The sequence below is a fragment of the Hippocampus zosterae genome, chromosome 15 (assembly GCF_025434085.1).
Source record: "Hippocampus zosterae strain Florida chromosome 15, ASM2543408v3, whole genome shotgun sequence".
NCBI lineage: Eukaryota > Metazoa > Chordata > Actinopteri > Syngnathiformes > Syngnathidae > Hippocampus > Hippocampus zosterae.
Genome location: NC_067465.1, coordinates 19,427,161 through 19,440,998, shown reverse-complemented (window position 1 = coordinate 19,440,998; position 13,838 = coordinate 19,427,161).

Sequence of the window (13,838 nt, the reverse complement as noted above, 5' to 3'; positions counted from 1 at the left end):
GGAACACGGCCCGCGGAAATAGTAGCGGCTGGAGGTACCGGGGGCGATGCCCGCCCCGGCCCGGCGGCCAAGTTAAAAAAATAAATAATCCCCGTTCAGTCTCAATGGCAGGGTGCGGGCCGGCCCGGCGGCGAGTGCGGCGGGCAGCAGGCCTCTTGGACAGGTTGAGAGATAAAAAAATAATAATTCCCGTTCAGTCTCAATGGCAGGGTGCGGGCCGGCCCGGCGGCGATTGCGGCGGGCAGCAGGCCTCTTGGACAGGTTGAGAGATAAAAAAATAATAATTCCCATGCAGTCTCAATGGAGGGGTGCGGGCCGGGGAATAGGCCTCTTGGCCGGGGTGAATATGTTGGAACGCGGCGCGCGTAAATAGAAGCGGCTGGAGGTACCGGGGGCGAAGCCCGCCCCGGCCCGGAGGCCGAGTTAAAAAAAAAAATAATCCCCGTTCAGTCTCAATGGCGGGGTGCGGGCCGGCCCGGCGGCGAGTGCGGCGGGCAGCAGGCCTCTTGGACAGGTTGGGAGATAAAAAAATAATAATTCCCGTGCAGTCTCAATGGCGGGGTGCGGGCCGGGGAATAGGCCTCTTGGCCGGGGTGAATAGTGTTGGAACACGGCCCGCGGAAATAGTAGCGGCTGGAGGTACCGGGGGCGATGCCCCACCCGGCCCGGCGGCCAAGTTAAAAAAATAAATAATCCCCGTTCAGTCTCAATGGCAGGGTGCGGGCCGGCCCGGCGGCGATTGCGGCGGGCAGCAGGCCTCTTGGACAGGTTGAGAGATAAAAAAATAATAATTCCCGTGCAGTCTCAATGGCGGGGTGCGGGCCGGGGAATAGGCCTCTTGGCCGGGGTGAATAGTGTTGGAACACGGCCCGCGGAAATAGTAGCGGCTGGAGGTACCGGGGGCGATGCCCGCCCCGGGCCGGCGGCCAAGTTAAAAAAATAAATAATCCCCGTTCAGTCTCAATGGCAGGGTGCGGGCCGGCCCGGCGGCGAGTGCGGCGGGCAGCAGGCCTCTTGGACAGGTTGAGAGATAAAAAAATAATAATTCCCGTTCAGTCTCAATGGCAGGGTGCGGGCCGGCCCGGCGGCGATTGCGGCGGGCAGCAGGCCTCTTGGACAGGTTGAGAGATAAAAAAATAATAATTCCCATTCAGTCTCAATGGCGGGGTGCGGGCCGGGGAATAGGCCTCTTGGCCGGGGTGAATATGTTGGAACGCGGCGCGCGTAAATAGAAGCGGCTGGAGGTACCGGGGGCGAAGCCCGCCCCGGCCCGGAGGCCGAGTTAAAAAAAATAATAATCCCCGTTCAGTCTCAATGGCGGGGTGCGGGGCCGGCCCGGCGGCGAGTGCGGCGGGCAGCAGGCCTCTTGGACAGGTTGAGAGATAAAAAAATAATAATTCCCGTGCAGTCTCAATGGCGGGGTGCGGGCCGGGGAATAGGCCTCTTGGCCGGGGTGAATAGTGTTGGCACACGGCCCGCGGAAATATTAGCGGCTGGAGGTACCGGGGGCGATGCCCGCCCCGGCCCGGCGGCCAAGTTAAAAAAATAAATAATCCCCGTTCAGTCTCAATGGCAGGGTGCGGGCCGGCCCGGCGGCGATTGCGGCGGGCAGCAGGCCTCTTGGACAGGTTGAGAGATAAAAAAATAATAATTCCCGTGCAGTCTCAATGGCGGGGTGCGGGCCGGGGAATAGGCCTCTTGGCCGGGGTGAATAGTGTTGGAACACGGCCCGCGGAAATAGTAGCGGCTGGAGGTACCGGGGGCGATGCCCGCCCCGGGCCGGCGGCCAAGTTAAAAAAATAAATAATCCCCGTTCAGTCTCAATGGCAGGGTGCGGGCCGGCCCGGCGGCGAGTGCGGCGGGCAGCAGGCCTCTTGGACAGGTTGAGAGATAAAAAAATAATAATTCCCGTTCAGTCTCAATGGCAGGGTGCGGGCCGGCCCGGCGGCGATTGCGGCGGGCAGCAGGCCTCTTGGACAGGTTGAGAGATAAAAAAATAATAATTCCCATGCAGTCTCAATGGCGGGGTGCGGGCCGGGGAATAGGCCTCTTGGCCGGGGTGAATATGTTGGAACGCGGCGCGCGTAAATAGAAGCGGCTGGAGGTACCGGGGGCGAAGCCCGCCCCGGCCCGGACGCCGAGTTAAAAAAAATAATAATCCCCGTTCAGTCTCAATGGCGGGGTGCGGGCCGGCCCGGCGGCGAGTGCGGCGGGCAGCAGGCCTCTTGGACAGGTTGAGAGATAAAAAAATAATAATTCCCGTGCAGTCTCAATGGCGGGGTGCTGGCCGGGGAATAGGCCTCTTGGCCGGGGTGAATAGTGTTGGAACACGGCCCGCGGAAATAGTAGCGGCTGGAGGTACCGGGGGCGATGCCCGCCCCGGCCCGGCGGCCAAGTTAAAAAAATAAATAATCCCCGTTCAGTCTCAATGGCAGGGTGCGGGCCGGCCCGGCGGCGATTGCGGCGGGCAGCAGGCCTCTTGGACAGGTTGAGAGATAAAAAAATAATAATTCCCATGCAGTCTCAATGGCGGGGTGCGGGCCGGGGAATAGGCCTCTTGGCCGGGGTGAATAGTGTTGGAACACGGCCCGCGGAAATAGTAGCGGCTGGAGGTACCGGGGGCGATGCCCGCCCCGGGCCGGCGGCCAAGTTAAAAAAATAAATAATCCCCGTTCAGTCTCAATGGCAGGGTGCGGGCCGGCCCGGCGGCGAGTGCGGTGGGCAGCAGGCCTCTTGGACAGGTTGAGAGATAAAAAAATAATAATTCCCGTTCAGTCTCAATGGCAGGGTGCGGGCCGGCCCGGCGGCGATTGCGGCGGGCAGCAGGCCTCTTGGACAGGTTGAGAGATAAAAAAATAATAATTCCCGTGCAGTCTCAATGGCGGGGTGCGGGCCGGGGAATAGGCCTCTTGGCCGGGGTGAATAGTGTTGGAACACGGCCCGCGGAAATAGTAGCGGCTGGAGGTACCGGGGGCGATGTCCGCCCCGGCCCGGCGGCCAAGTTAAAAAAATAAATAATCCCCGTTCAGTCTCAATGGCAGGGTGCGGGCCGGCCCGGCGGCGATTGCGGCGGGCAGCAGGCCTCTTGGACAGGTTGAGAGATAAAAAAATAATAATTCCCATGCAGTCTCAATGGCGGGGTGCGGGCCGGGGAATAGGCCTCTTGGCCGGGGTGAATAGTGTTGGAACACGGCCCGCGGAAATAGTAGCGGCTGGAGGTACCGGGGGCGATGCCCGCCCCGGGCCGGCGGCCAAGTTAAAAAAATAAATAATCCCCATTCAGTCTCAATGGCAGGGTGCGGGCCGGCCCGGCGGCGATTGCGGCGGGCACCCGGCCTCTTGGACAGGTTGAGAGATATAAAAATAATAATTCCCGTGCAGTCTCAATGGCGGGGTGCGGGCCGGCCCGGCGGACGAGTGTGGCCGGGGAAGAGGCCTCTTGGCCGGGGTGAATATGTTGGAACGCGGCGCGCGTAAATAGAAGCGGCTGGAGGTACCGGGGGCGAAGCCCGCCCCGGCCCGGAGGCCGAGTTAAAAAAAATAATAATCCCCGTTCAGTCTCAATGGCGGGGTGCGAGTGCGGCGGGCAGCAGGCCTCTTGGACAGGTTGAGAGATAAAAAAATAATAATTCCCGTTCAGTCTCTATGGCAGGGTGCGGGCCGGCCCGGCGGCGATTGCGGCGGGCAGCAGGCCTCTTGGACAGGTTGAGAGATAAAAAAATAATAATTCCCATGCAGTCTCAATGGCGGGGTGCGGGCCGGGGAATAGGCCTCTTGGCCGGGGTGAATATGTTGGAACGCGGCGCGCGTAAATAGAAGCGGCTGGAGGTACCGGGGGCGAAGCCCGCCCCGGCCCGGAGGCCGAGTTAAAAAAAATAATAATCCCCGTTCAGTCTCAATGGCGGGGTGCGAGTGCGGCGGGCAGCAGGCCTCTTGGACAGGTTGAGAGATAAAAAAATAATAATTCCCGTTCAGTCTCAATGGCAGGGTGCGGGCCGGCCCGGCGGCGATTGCGGCGGGCAGCAGGCCTCTTGGACAGGTTGAGAGATAAAAAAATAATAATTCCCATGGAGTCTCAATGGCGGGGTGCGGGCCGGGGAATAGGCCTCTTGGCCGGGGTGAATATGTTGGAACGCGGCGCGCGTAAATAGAAGCGGCTGGAGGTACCGGGGGCGAAGCCCGCCCCGGCCCGGAGGCCGAGTTAAAAAAAATAATAATCCCCGTTCAGTCTCAATGGCGGGGTGCGGGCCGGCCCGGCGGCGAGTGCGGCGGGCAGCAGGCCTCTTGGACAGGTTGAGAGATAAAAAAATAATAATTCCCGTGCAGTCTCAATGGCGGGGTGCGGGCCGGGGAATAGGCCTCTTGGCCGGGGTGAATAGTGTTGGAACACGGCCCGCGGAAATAGTAGCGGCTGGAGGTACCGGGGGCGATGCCCGCCCCGGGCCGGCGGCCAAGTTAAAAAAATAAATAATCCCCGTTCAGTCTCAATGGCAGGGTGCGGGCCGGCCCGGCGGCGAGTGCGGCGGGCAGCAGGCCTCTTGGACAGGTTGAGAGATAAAAAAATAATAATTCCCGTTCAGTCTCAATGGCAGGGTGCGGGCCGGCCCGGCGGCGATTGCGGCAGGCAGCAGGCCTCTTGGACAGGTTGAGAGATAAAAAAATAATAATTCCCATGCAGTCTCAATGGCGGGGTGCGGGCCGGGGAATAGGCCTCTTGGCCGGGGTGAATATGTTGGAACGCGGCGCGCGTAAATAGAAGCGGCTGGAGGTACCGGGGGCGAAGCCCGCCCCGGCCCGGACGCCGAGTTAAAAAAAATAATAATCCCCGTTCAGTCTCAATGGCGGGGTGCGGGCCGGCCCGGCGGCGAGTGCGGCGGGCAGCAGGCCTCTTGGACAGGTTGAGAGATAAAAAAATAATAATTCCCGTGCAGTCTCAATGGCGGGGTGCGGGCCGGGGAATAGGCCTCTTGGCCGGGGTGAATAGTGTTGGAACACGGCCCGCGGAAATAGTAGCGGCTGGAGGTACCGGGGGCGATGCCCGCCCCGGCCCGGCGGCCAAGTTAAAAAAATAAATAATCCCCGTTCAGTCTCAATGGCAGGGTGCGGGCCGGCCCGGCGGCGATTGCGGCGGGCAGCAGGCCTCTTGGACAGGTTGAGAGATAAAAAAATAATAATTCCCATGCAGTCTCAATGGCGGGGTGCGGGCCGGGGAATAGGCCTCTTGGCCGGGGTGAATAGTGTTGGAACACGGCCCGCGGAAATAGTAGCGGCTGGAGGTACCGGGGGCGATGCCCGCCCCGGCCCGGCGGCCAAGTTAAAAAAATAAATAATCCCGTTCAGTCTCAATGGCAGGGTGCGGGCCGGCCCGGCGGCGATTGCGGCGGGCAGCAGGCCTCTTGGACAGGTTGAGAGATATAAAAATAATAATTCCCGTGCAGTCTCAATGGCGGGGTGCGGGCCGGCCCGGCGGACGAGTGTGGCCGGGGAAGAGGCCTCTTGGCCGGGGTGAATATGTTGGAACGCGGCGCGCGTAAATAGAAGCGGCTGGAGGTACCGGGGGCGAAGCCCGCCCCGCCCGGAGGCCGAGTTAAAAAAAATAATAATCCCCGTTCAGTCTCAATGGCGGGGTGCGGGCCGGCCCGGCGGCGAGTGCGGCGGGCAGCAGGCCTCTTGGACAGGTTGAGAGATAAAAAAATAATAATTCCCGTGCAGTCTCAATGGCGGGGTGCGGGCCGGCCCGGCGGACGAGTGTGGCCGGGGAAGAGGCCTCTTGGCCGGGGTGAATATGTTGGAACGCGGCGCGCGTAAATAGAAGCGGCTGGAGGTACCGGGGGCGAAGCCCGCCCCGGCCCGGAGGCCGAGTTAAAAAAAATAATAATCCCCGTTCAGTCTCAATGGCGGGGTGCGGGCCGGCCCGGCGGCGAGTGCGGCGGGCAGCAGGCCTCTTGGACAGGTTGAGAGATAAAAAAATAATAATTCCCATGCAGTCTCAATGGCGGGGTGCGGGCCGGGGAATAGGCCTCTTGGCCGGGGTGAATAGTGTTGGAACACGGCCCGCGGAAATAGTAGCGGCTGGAGGTACCGGGGGCGATGCCCGCCCCGGCCCGGCGGCCAAGTTAAAAAAATAAATAATCCCCGTTCAGTCTCAATGGCAGGGTGCGGGCCGGCCCGGCGGCGAGTGCGGCGGGCAGCAGGCCTCTTGGACAGGTTGAGAGATAAAAAAATAATAATTCCCGTTCAGTCTCAATGGCAGGGTGCGGGCCGGCCCGGCGGCGATTGCGGCGGGCAGCAGGCCTCTTGGACAGGTTGAGAGATAAAAAAATAATAATTCCCATGCAGTCTCAATGGCGGGGTGCGGGCCGGGGAATAGGCCTCTTGGCCGGGGTGAATATGTTGGAACGCGGCGCGCGTAAATAGAAGCGGCTGGAGGTACCGGGGGCGAAGCCCGCCCCGGCCCGGAGGCCGAGTTAAAAAAAATAATAATCCCCGTTCAGTCTCAATGGCGGGGTGCGGGCCGGCCCGGCGGCGAGTGCGGCGGGCAGCAGGCCTCTTGGACAGGTTGAGAGATAAAAAAATAATAATTCCCGTGCAGTCTCAATGGCGGGGTGCGGGCCGGGGAATAGGCCTCTTGGCCGGGGTGAATAGTGTTGGAACACGGCCCGCGGAAATAGTAGCGGCTGGAGGTACCGGGGGCGATGCCCGCCCCGGCCCGGCGGCCAAGTTAAAAAAATAAATAATCCCCGTTCAGTCTCAATGGCAGGGTGCGGGCCGGCCCGGCGGCGATTGCGGCGGGCAGCAGGCCTCTTGGACAGGTTGAGAGATAAAAAAATAATAATTCCCGTGCAGTCTCAATGGCGGGGTGCGGGCCGGGGAATAGGCCTCTTGGCCGGGGTGAATAGTGTTGGAACACGGCCCGCGGAAATAGTAGCGGCTGGAGGTACCGGGGGCGATGCCCGCCCCGGCCCGGCGGCCAAGTTAAAAAAATAAATAATCCCCGTTCAGTCTCAATGGCAGGGTGCGGGCCGGCCCGGCGGCTATTGCGGCGGGCAGCAGGCCTCTTGGACAGGTTGAGAGATAAAAAAATAATAATTCCCATGCAGTCTCAATGGCGGGGTGCGGGCCGGGGAATAGGCCTCTTGGCCGGGGTGAATAGTGTTGGAACACGGCCCGCGGAAATAGTAGCGGCTGGAGGTACCGGGGGCGATGCCCGCCCCGGCCCGGCGGCCAAGTTAAAAAAATAAATAATCCCCGTTCAGTCTCAATGGCAGGGTGCGGGCCGGCCCGGCGGCGAGTGCGGCGGGCAGCAGGCCTCTTGGACAGGTTGAGAGATAAAAAAATAATAATTCCCGTTCAGTCTCAATGGCAGGGTGCGGGCCGGCCCGGCGGCGATTGCGGCGGGCAGCAGGCCTCTTGGACAGGTTGAGAGATAAAAAAATAATAATTCCCATTCAGTCTCAATGGCGGGGTGCGGGCCGGGGAATAGGCCTCTTGGCCGGGGTGAATATGTTGGAACGCGGCGCGCGTAAATAGAAGCGGCTGGAGGTACCGGGGGCGAAGCCCGCCCCGGCCCGGAGGCCGAGTTAAAAAAAATAATAATCCCCGTTCAGTCTCAATGGCGGGGTGCGGGGCCGGCCCGGCGGCGAGTGCGGCGGGCAGCAGGCCTCTTGGACAGGTTGAGAGATAAAAAAATAATAATTCCCGTGCAGTCTCAATGGCGGGGTGCGGGCCGGGGAATAGGCCTCTTGGCCGGGGTGAATAGTGTTGGCACACGGCCCGCGGAAATATTAGCGGCTGGAGGTACCGGGGGCGATGCCCGCCCCGGCCCGGCGGCCAAGTTAAAAAAATAAATAATCCCCGTTCAGTCTCAATGGCAGGGTGCGGGCCGGCCCGGCGGCGATTGCGGCGGGCAGCAGGCCTCTTGGACAGGTTGAGAGATAAAAAAATAATAATTCCCGTGCAGTCTCAATGGCGGGGTGCGGGCCGGGGAATAGGCCTCTTGGCCGGGGTGAATAGTGTTGGAACACGGCCCGCGGAAATAGTAGCGGCTGGAGGTACCGGGGGCGATGCCCGCCCCGGGCCGGCGGCCAAGTTAAAAAAATAAATAATCCCCGTTCAGTCTCAATGGCAGGGTGCGGGCCGGCCCGGCGGCGAGTGCGGCGGGCAGCAGGCCTCTTGGACAGGTTGAGAGATAAAAAAATAATAATTCCCGTTCAGTCTCAATGGCAGGGTGCGGGCCGGGCCGGCGGCGATTGCGGCGGGCAGCAGGCCTCTTGGACAGGTTGAGAGATAAAAAAATAATAATTCCCATGCAGTCTCAATGGCGGGGTGCGGGCCGGGGAATAGGCCTCTTGGCCGGGGTGAATATGTTGGAACGCGGCGCTCGTAAATAGAAGCGGCTGGAGGTACCGGGGGCGAAGCCCGCCCCGGCCCGGACGCCGAGTTAAAAAAAATAATAATCCCCGTTCAGTCTCAATGGCGGGGTGCGGGCCGGCCCGGCGGCGAGTGCGGCGGGCAGCAGGCCTCTTGGACAGGTTGAGAGATAAAAAAATAATAATTCCCGTGCAGTCTCAATGGCGGGGTGCTGGCCGGGGAATAGGCCTCTTGGCCGGGGTGAATAGTGTTGGAACACGGCCCGCGGAAATAGTAGCGGCTGGAGGTACCGGGGGCGATGCCCGCCCCGGCCCGGCGGCCAAGTTAAAAAAATAAATAATCCCCGTTCAGTCTCAATGGCAGGGTGCGGGCCGGCCCGGCGGCGATTGCGGCGGGCAGCAGGCCTCTTGGACAGGTTGAGAGATAAAAAAATAATAATTCCCATGCAGTCTCAATGGCGGGGTGCGGGCCGGGGAATAGGCCTCTTGGCCGGGGTGAATAGTGTTGGAACACGGCCCGCGGAAATAGTAGCGGCTGGAGGTACCGGGGGCGATGCCCGCCCCGGGTCGGCGGCCAAGTTAAAAAAATAAATAATCCCCGTTCAGTCTCAATGGCAGGGTGCGGGCCGGCCCGGCGGCGAGTGCGGCGGGCAGCAGGCCTCTTGGACAGGTTGAGAGATAAAAAAATAATAATTCCCGTTCAGTCTCAATGGCAGGGTGCGGGCCGGCCCGGCGGCGATTGCGGCGGGCAGCAGGCCTCTTGGACAGGTTGAGAGATAAAAAAATAATAATTCCCATGCAGTCTCAATGGCGGGGTGCGGGCCGGGGAATAGGCCTCTTGGCCGGGGTGAATATGTTGGAACGCGGCGCGCGTAAATAGAAGCGGCTGGAGGTACCGGGGGCGAAGCCCGCCCCGGCCCGGAGGCCGAGTTAAAAAAAATAATAATCCCCGTTCAGTCTCAATGGCGGGGTGCGGGCCGGCCCGGCGGCGAGTGCGGCGGGCAGCAGGCCTCTTGGACAGGTTGAGAGATAAAAAAATAATAATTCCCGTGCAGTCTCAATGGCGGGGTGCGGGCCGGGGAATAGGCCTCTTGGCCGGGGTGAATAGTGTTGGAACACGGCCCGCGGAAATAGTAGCGGCTGGAGGTACCGGGGGCGATGCCCGCCCCGGCCCGGCGGCCAAGTTAAAAAAATAAATAATCCCCGTTCAGTCTCAATGGCAGGGTGCGGGCCGGCCCGGCGGCGAGTGCGGCGGGCAGCAGGCCTCTTGGACAGGTTGAGAGATAAAAAAATAATAATTCCCGTTCAGTCTCAATGGCAGGGTGCGGGCCGGCCCGGCGGCGATTGCGGCGGGCAGCAGGCCTCTTGGACAGGTTGAGAGATAAAAAAATAATAATTCCCATGCAGTCTCAATGGCTTGGTGCGGGCCGGGGAATAGGCCTCTTGGCCGGAGTGAATATGTTGGAACGCGGCGCGCGTAAATAGAAGCGGCTGGAGGTACCGGGGGCGAAGCCCGCCCCGGCCGGACGCCAAGTTAAAAAAAATAATAATCCCCGTTCAGTCTCAATGGCGGGGTGCGGGCCGGCCCGGCGGCGAGTGCGGCGGGCAGCAGGCCTCTTGGACAGGTTGAGAGATAAAAAAATAATAATTCCCGTGCAGTCTCAATGGCGGGGTGCGGGCCGGGGAATAGGCCTCTTGGCCGGGGTGAATAGTGTTGGAACACGGCCCGCGGAAATAGAAGCGGCTGGAGGTACCGGGGGCGATGCCCGCCCCGGCCCGGCGGCCAAGTTAAAAAAATAAATAATCCCCGTTCAGTCTCAATGGCAGGGTGCGGGCCGGCCCGGCGGCGATTGCGGCGGGCAGCAGGCCTCTTGGACAGGTTGAGAGATAAAAAAATAATAATTCCCATGCAGTCTCAATGGCGGGGTGCGGGCCGGGGAATAGGCCTCTTGGCCGGGGTGAATAGTGTTGGAACACGGCCCGCGGAAATAGTAGCGGCTGGAGGTACCGGGGGCGATGCCCGCCCCGGGCCGGCGGCCAAGTTAAAAAAATAAATAATCCCCATTCAGTCTCAATGGCAGGGTGCGGGCCGGCCCGGCGGCGATTGCGGCGGGCACCCGGCCTCTTGGACAGGTTGAGAGATATAAAAATAATAATTCCCGTGCAGTCTCAATGGCGGGGTGCGGGCCGGCCCGGCGGACGAGTGTGGCCGGGGAAGAGGCCTCTTGGCCGGGGTGAATATGTTGGAACGCGGCGCGCGTAAATAGAAGCGGCTGGAGGTACCGGGGGCGAAGCCCGCCCCGGCCCGGAGGCCGAGTTAAAAAAAATAATAATCCCCGTTCAGTCTCAATGGCGGGGTGCGAGTGCGGCGGGCAGCAGGCCTCTTGGACAGGTTGAGAGATAAAAAAATAATAATTCCCGTTCAGTCTCAATGGCAGGGTGCGGGCCGGCCCGGCGGCGATTGCGGCGGGCAGCAGGCCTCTTGGACAGGTTGAGAGATAAAAAAATAATAATTCCCATGCAGTCTCAATGGCGGGGTGCGGGCCGGGGAATAGGCCTCTTGGCCGGGGTGAATATGTTGGAACGCGGCGCGCGTAAATAGAAGCGGCTGGAGGTACCGGGGGCGAAGCCCGCCCCGGCCCGGAGGCCGAGTTAAAAAAAATAATAATCCCCGTTCAGTCTCAATGGCGGGGTGCGAGTGCGGCGGGCAGCAGGCCTCTTGGACAGGTTGAGAGATAAAAAAATAATAATTCCCGTTCAGTCTCAATGGCAGGGTGCGGGCCGGCCCGGCGGCGATTGCGGCGGGCAGCAGGCCTCTTGGACAGGTTGAGAGATAAAAAAATAATAATTCCCATGCAGTCTCAATGGCGGGGTGCGGGCCGGGGAATAGGCCTCTTGGCCGGGGTGAATAGTGTTGGAACACGGCCCGCGGAAATAGTAGCGGCTGGAGGTACCGGGGGCGATGCCCGCCCCGGGCCGGCGGCCAAGTTAAAAAAATAAATAATCCCCGTTCAGTCTCAATGGCAGGGTGCGGGCCGGCCCGGCGGCGATTGCGGCGTGCAGCAGGCCTCTTGGACAGGTTGAGAGATAAAAAAATAATAATTCCCGTGCAGTCTCAATGGCGGGGTGCGGGCCGGGGAATAGGCCTCTTGGCCGGGGTGAATAGTGTTGGAACACGGCCCGCGGAAATAGTAGCGGCTGGAGGTACCGGGGGCGATGCCCGCCCCGGCCCGGCGGCCAAGTTAAAAAAATAAATAATCCCCTTCAGTCTCAATGGCAGGGTGCGGGCCGGCCCGGCGGCGATTGCGGCGGGCAGCAGGCCTCTTGGACAGGTTGAGAGATAAAAAAATAATAATTCCCGTGCAGTCTCAATGGCGGGGTGCGGGCCGGGGAATAGGCCTCTTGGCCGGGGTGAATAGTGTTGGAACACGGCCCGCAGAAATAGTAGCGGCTGGAGGTACCGGGGGCGATGCCCGCCCCGGCCCGGCGGCCAAGTTAAAAAAATAAATAATCCCCGTTCAGTCTCAATGGCAGGGTGCGGGCCGGCCCGGCGGCGATTGCGGCGGGCAGCAGGCCTCTTGGACAGGTTGAGAGATAAAAAAATAATAATTCCCATGCAGTCTCAATGGCGGGGTGCGGGCCGGGGAATAGGCCTCTTGGCCGGGGTTAATATGTTGGAACGCGGCGCGCGTAAATAGAAGCGGCTGGAGGTACGGGGGCGAAGCCCGCCCCGGCCCGGACGCCGAGTTAAAAAAAAAAATAATCCCCGTTCAGTCTCAATGGCGGGGTGCGGGCCGGCCCGACGGCGAGTGCGGCGGGCAGCAGGCCTCTTGGACAGGTTGAGAGATAAAAAAATAATAATTCCCGTGCAGTCTCAATGGCGGGGTGCGGGCCGGGGAATAGGCCTCTTGGCCGGGGTGAATAGTGTTGGAACACGGCCCGCGGAAATAGTAGCGGCTGGAGGTACCGGGGGCGATGCCCGCCCCGGCCCGGCGGCCAAGTTAAAAAAATAAATAATCCCCGTTCAGTCTCAATGGCAGGGTGCGGGCCGGCCCGGCGGCGATTGCGGCGGGCAGCAGGCCTCTTGGACAGGTTGAGAGATAAAAAAATAATAATTCCCATGCAGTCTCAATGGCGGGGTGCGGGCCGGGGAATAGGCCTCTTGGCCGGGGTGAATAGTGTTGGAACACGGCCCGCGGAAATAGTAGCGGCTGGAGGTACCGGGGGCGATGCCCGCCCCGGCCCGGCGGCCAAGTTAAAAAAATAAATAATCCCGTTCAGTCTCAATGGCAGGGTGCGGGCCGGCCCGGCGGCGATTGCGGCGGGCAGCAGGCCTCTTGGACAGGTTGAGAGATATAAAAATAATAATTCCCGTGCAGTCTCAATGGCGGGGTGCGGGCCGGCCCGGCGGACGAGTGTGGCCGGGGAAGAGGCCTCTTGGCCGGGGTGAATATGTTGGAACGCGGCGCGCGTAAATAGAAGCGGCTGGAGGTACCGGGGGCGAAGCCCGCCCCGGCCCGGAGGCCGAGTTAAAAAAAATAATAATCCCCGTTCAGTCTCAATGGCGGGGTGCGGGCCGGCCCGGCGGCGAGTGCGGCGGGCAGCAGGCCTCTTGGACAGGTTGAGAGATAAAAAAATAATAATTCCCGTGCAGTCTCAATGGCGGGGTGCGGGCCGGCCCGGCGGACGAGTGTGGCCGGGGAAGAGGCCTCTTGGCCGGGGTGAATATGTTGGAACGCGGCGCGCGTAAATAGAAGCGGCTGGAGGTACCGGGGGCGAAGCCCGCCCCGGCCTCCGGGCCGAGTTAAAAAAAAAAATAATCCCTGTACAGTCTCAATGGCGGGGTGCGGGCCGGCCCGGCGGCGAGTGCGGCGGGCAGAAGGCCTCTTGGACAGGTTGAGAGATAAAAAAATAATAATTCCCGTGCAGTCTCAATGGCGGGGTGCGGGCCGGCCCGGCGGACGAGTGTGGCCGGGGAAGAGGCCTCTTGGCCGGGGTGAATATGTTGGAACGCGGCGCGCGTAAATAGAAGCGGCTGGAGGTACCGGGGGCGAAGCCCGCCCCGGCCCGGAGGCCAGGTTAAAAAAAATAATAATCCCCGTTCAGTCTCAATGGCGGGGTGCGGGCCGGCCCGGCGGCGAGTGCGGCGGGCAGCAGGCCTCTTGGACAGGTTGAGAGATAAAAAAATAATAATTCCCGTTCAGTCTCAATGGCAGGGTGCGGGCCGGCCCGGCGGCGATTGCGGCGGGCAGCAGGCCTCTTGGACAGGTTGAGAGATAAAAAAATAATAATTCCCATGCAGTCTCAATGGCGGGGTGCGGGCCGGGGAATAGGCCTCTTGGCCGGGGTGAATAGTGTTGGAACACGGCCCGCGGAAATAGTAGCGGCTGGAGGTACCGGGGGCGATGCCCGCCCCGGGCCGGCGGCCAAGTTAAAAAAATAAATAATCCCCGTTCAGTCTCAATGGCA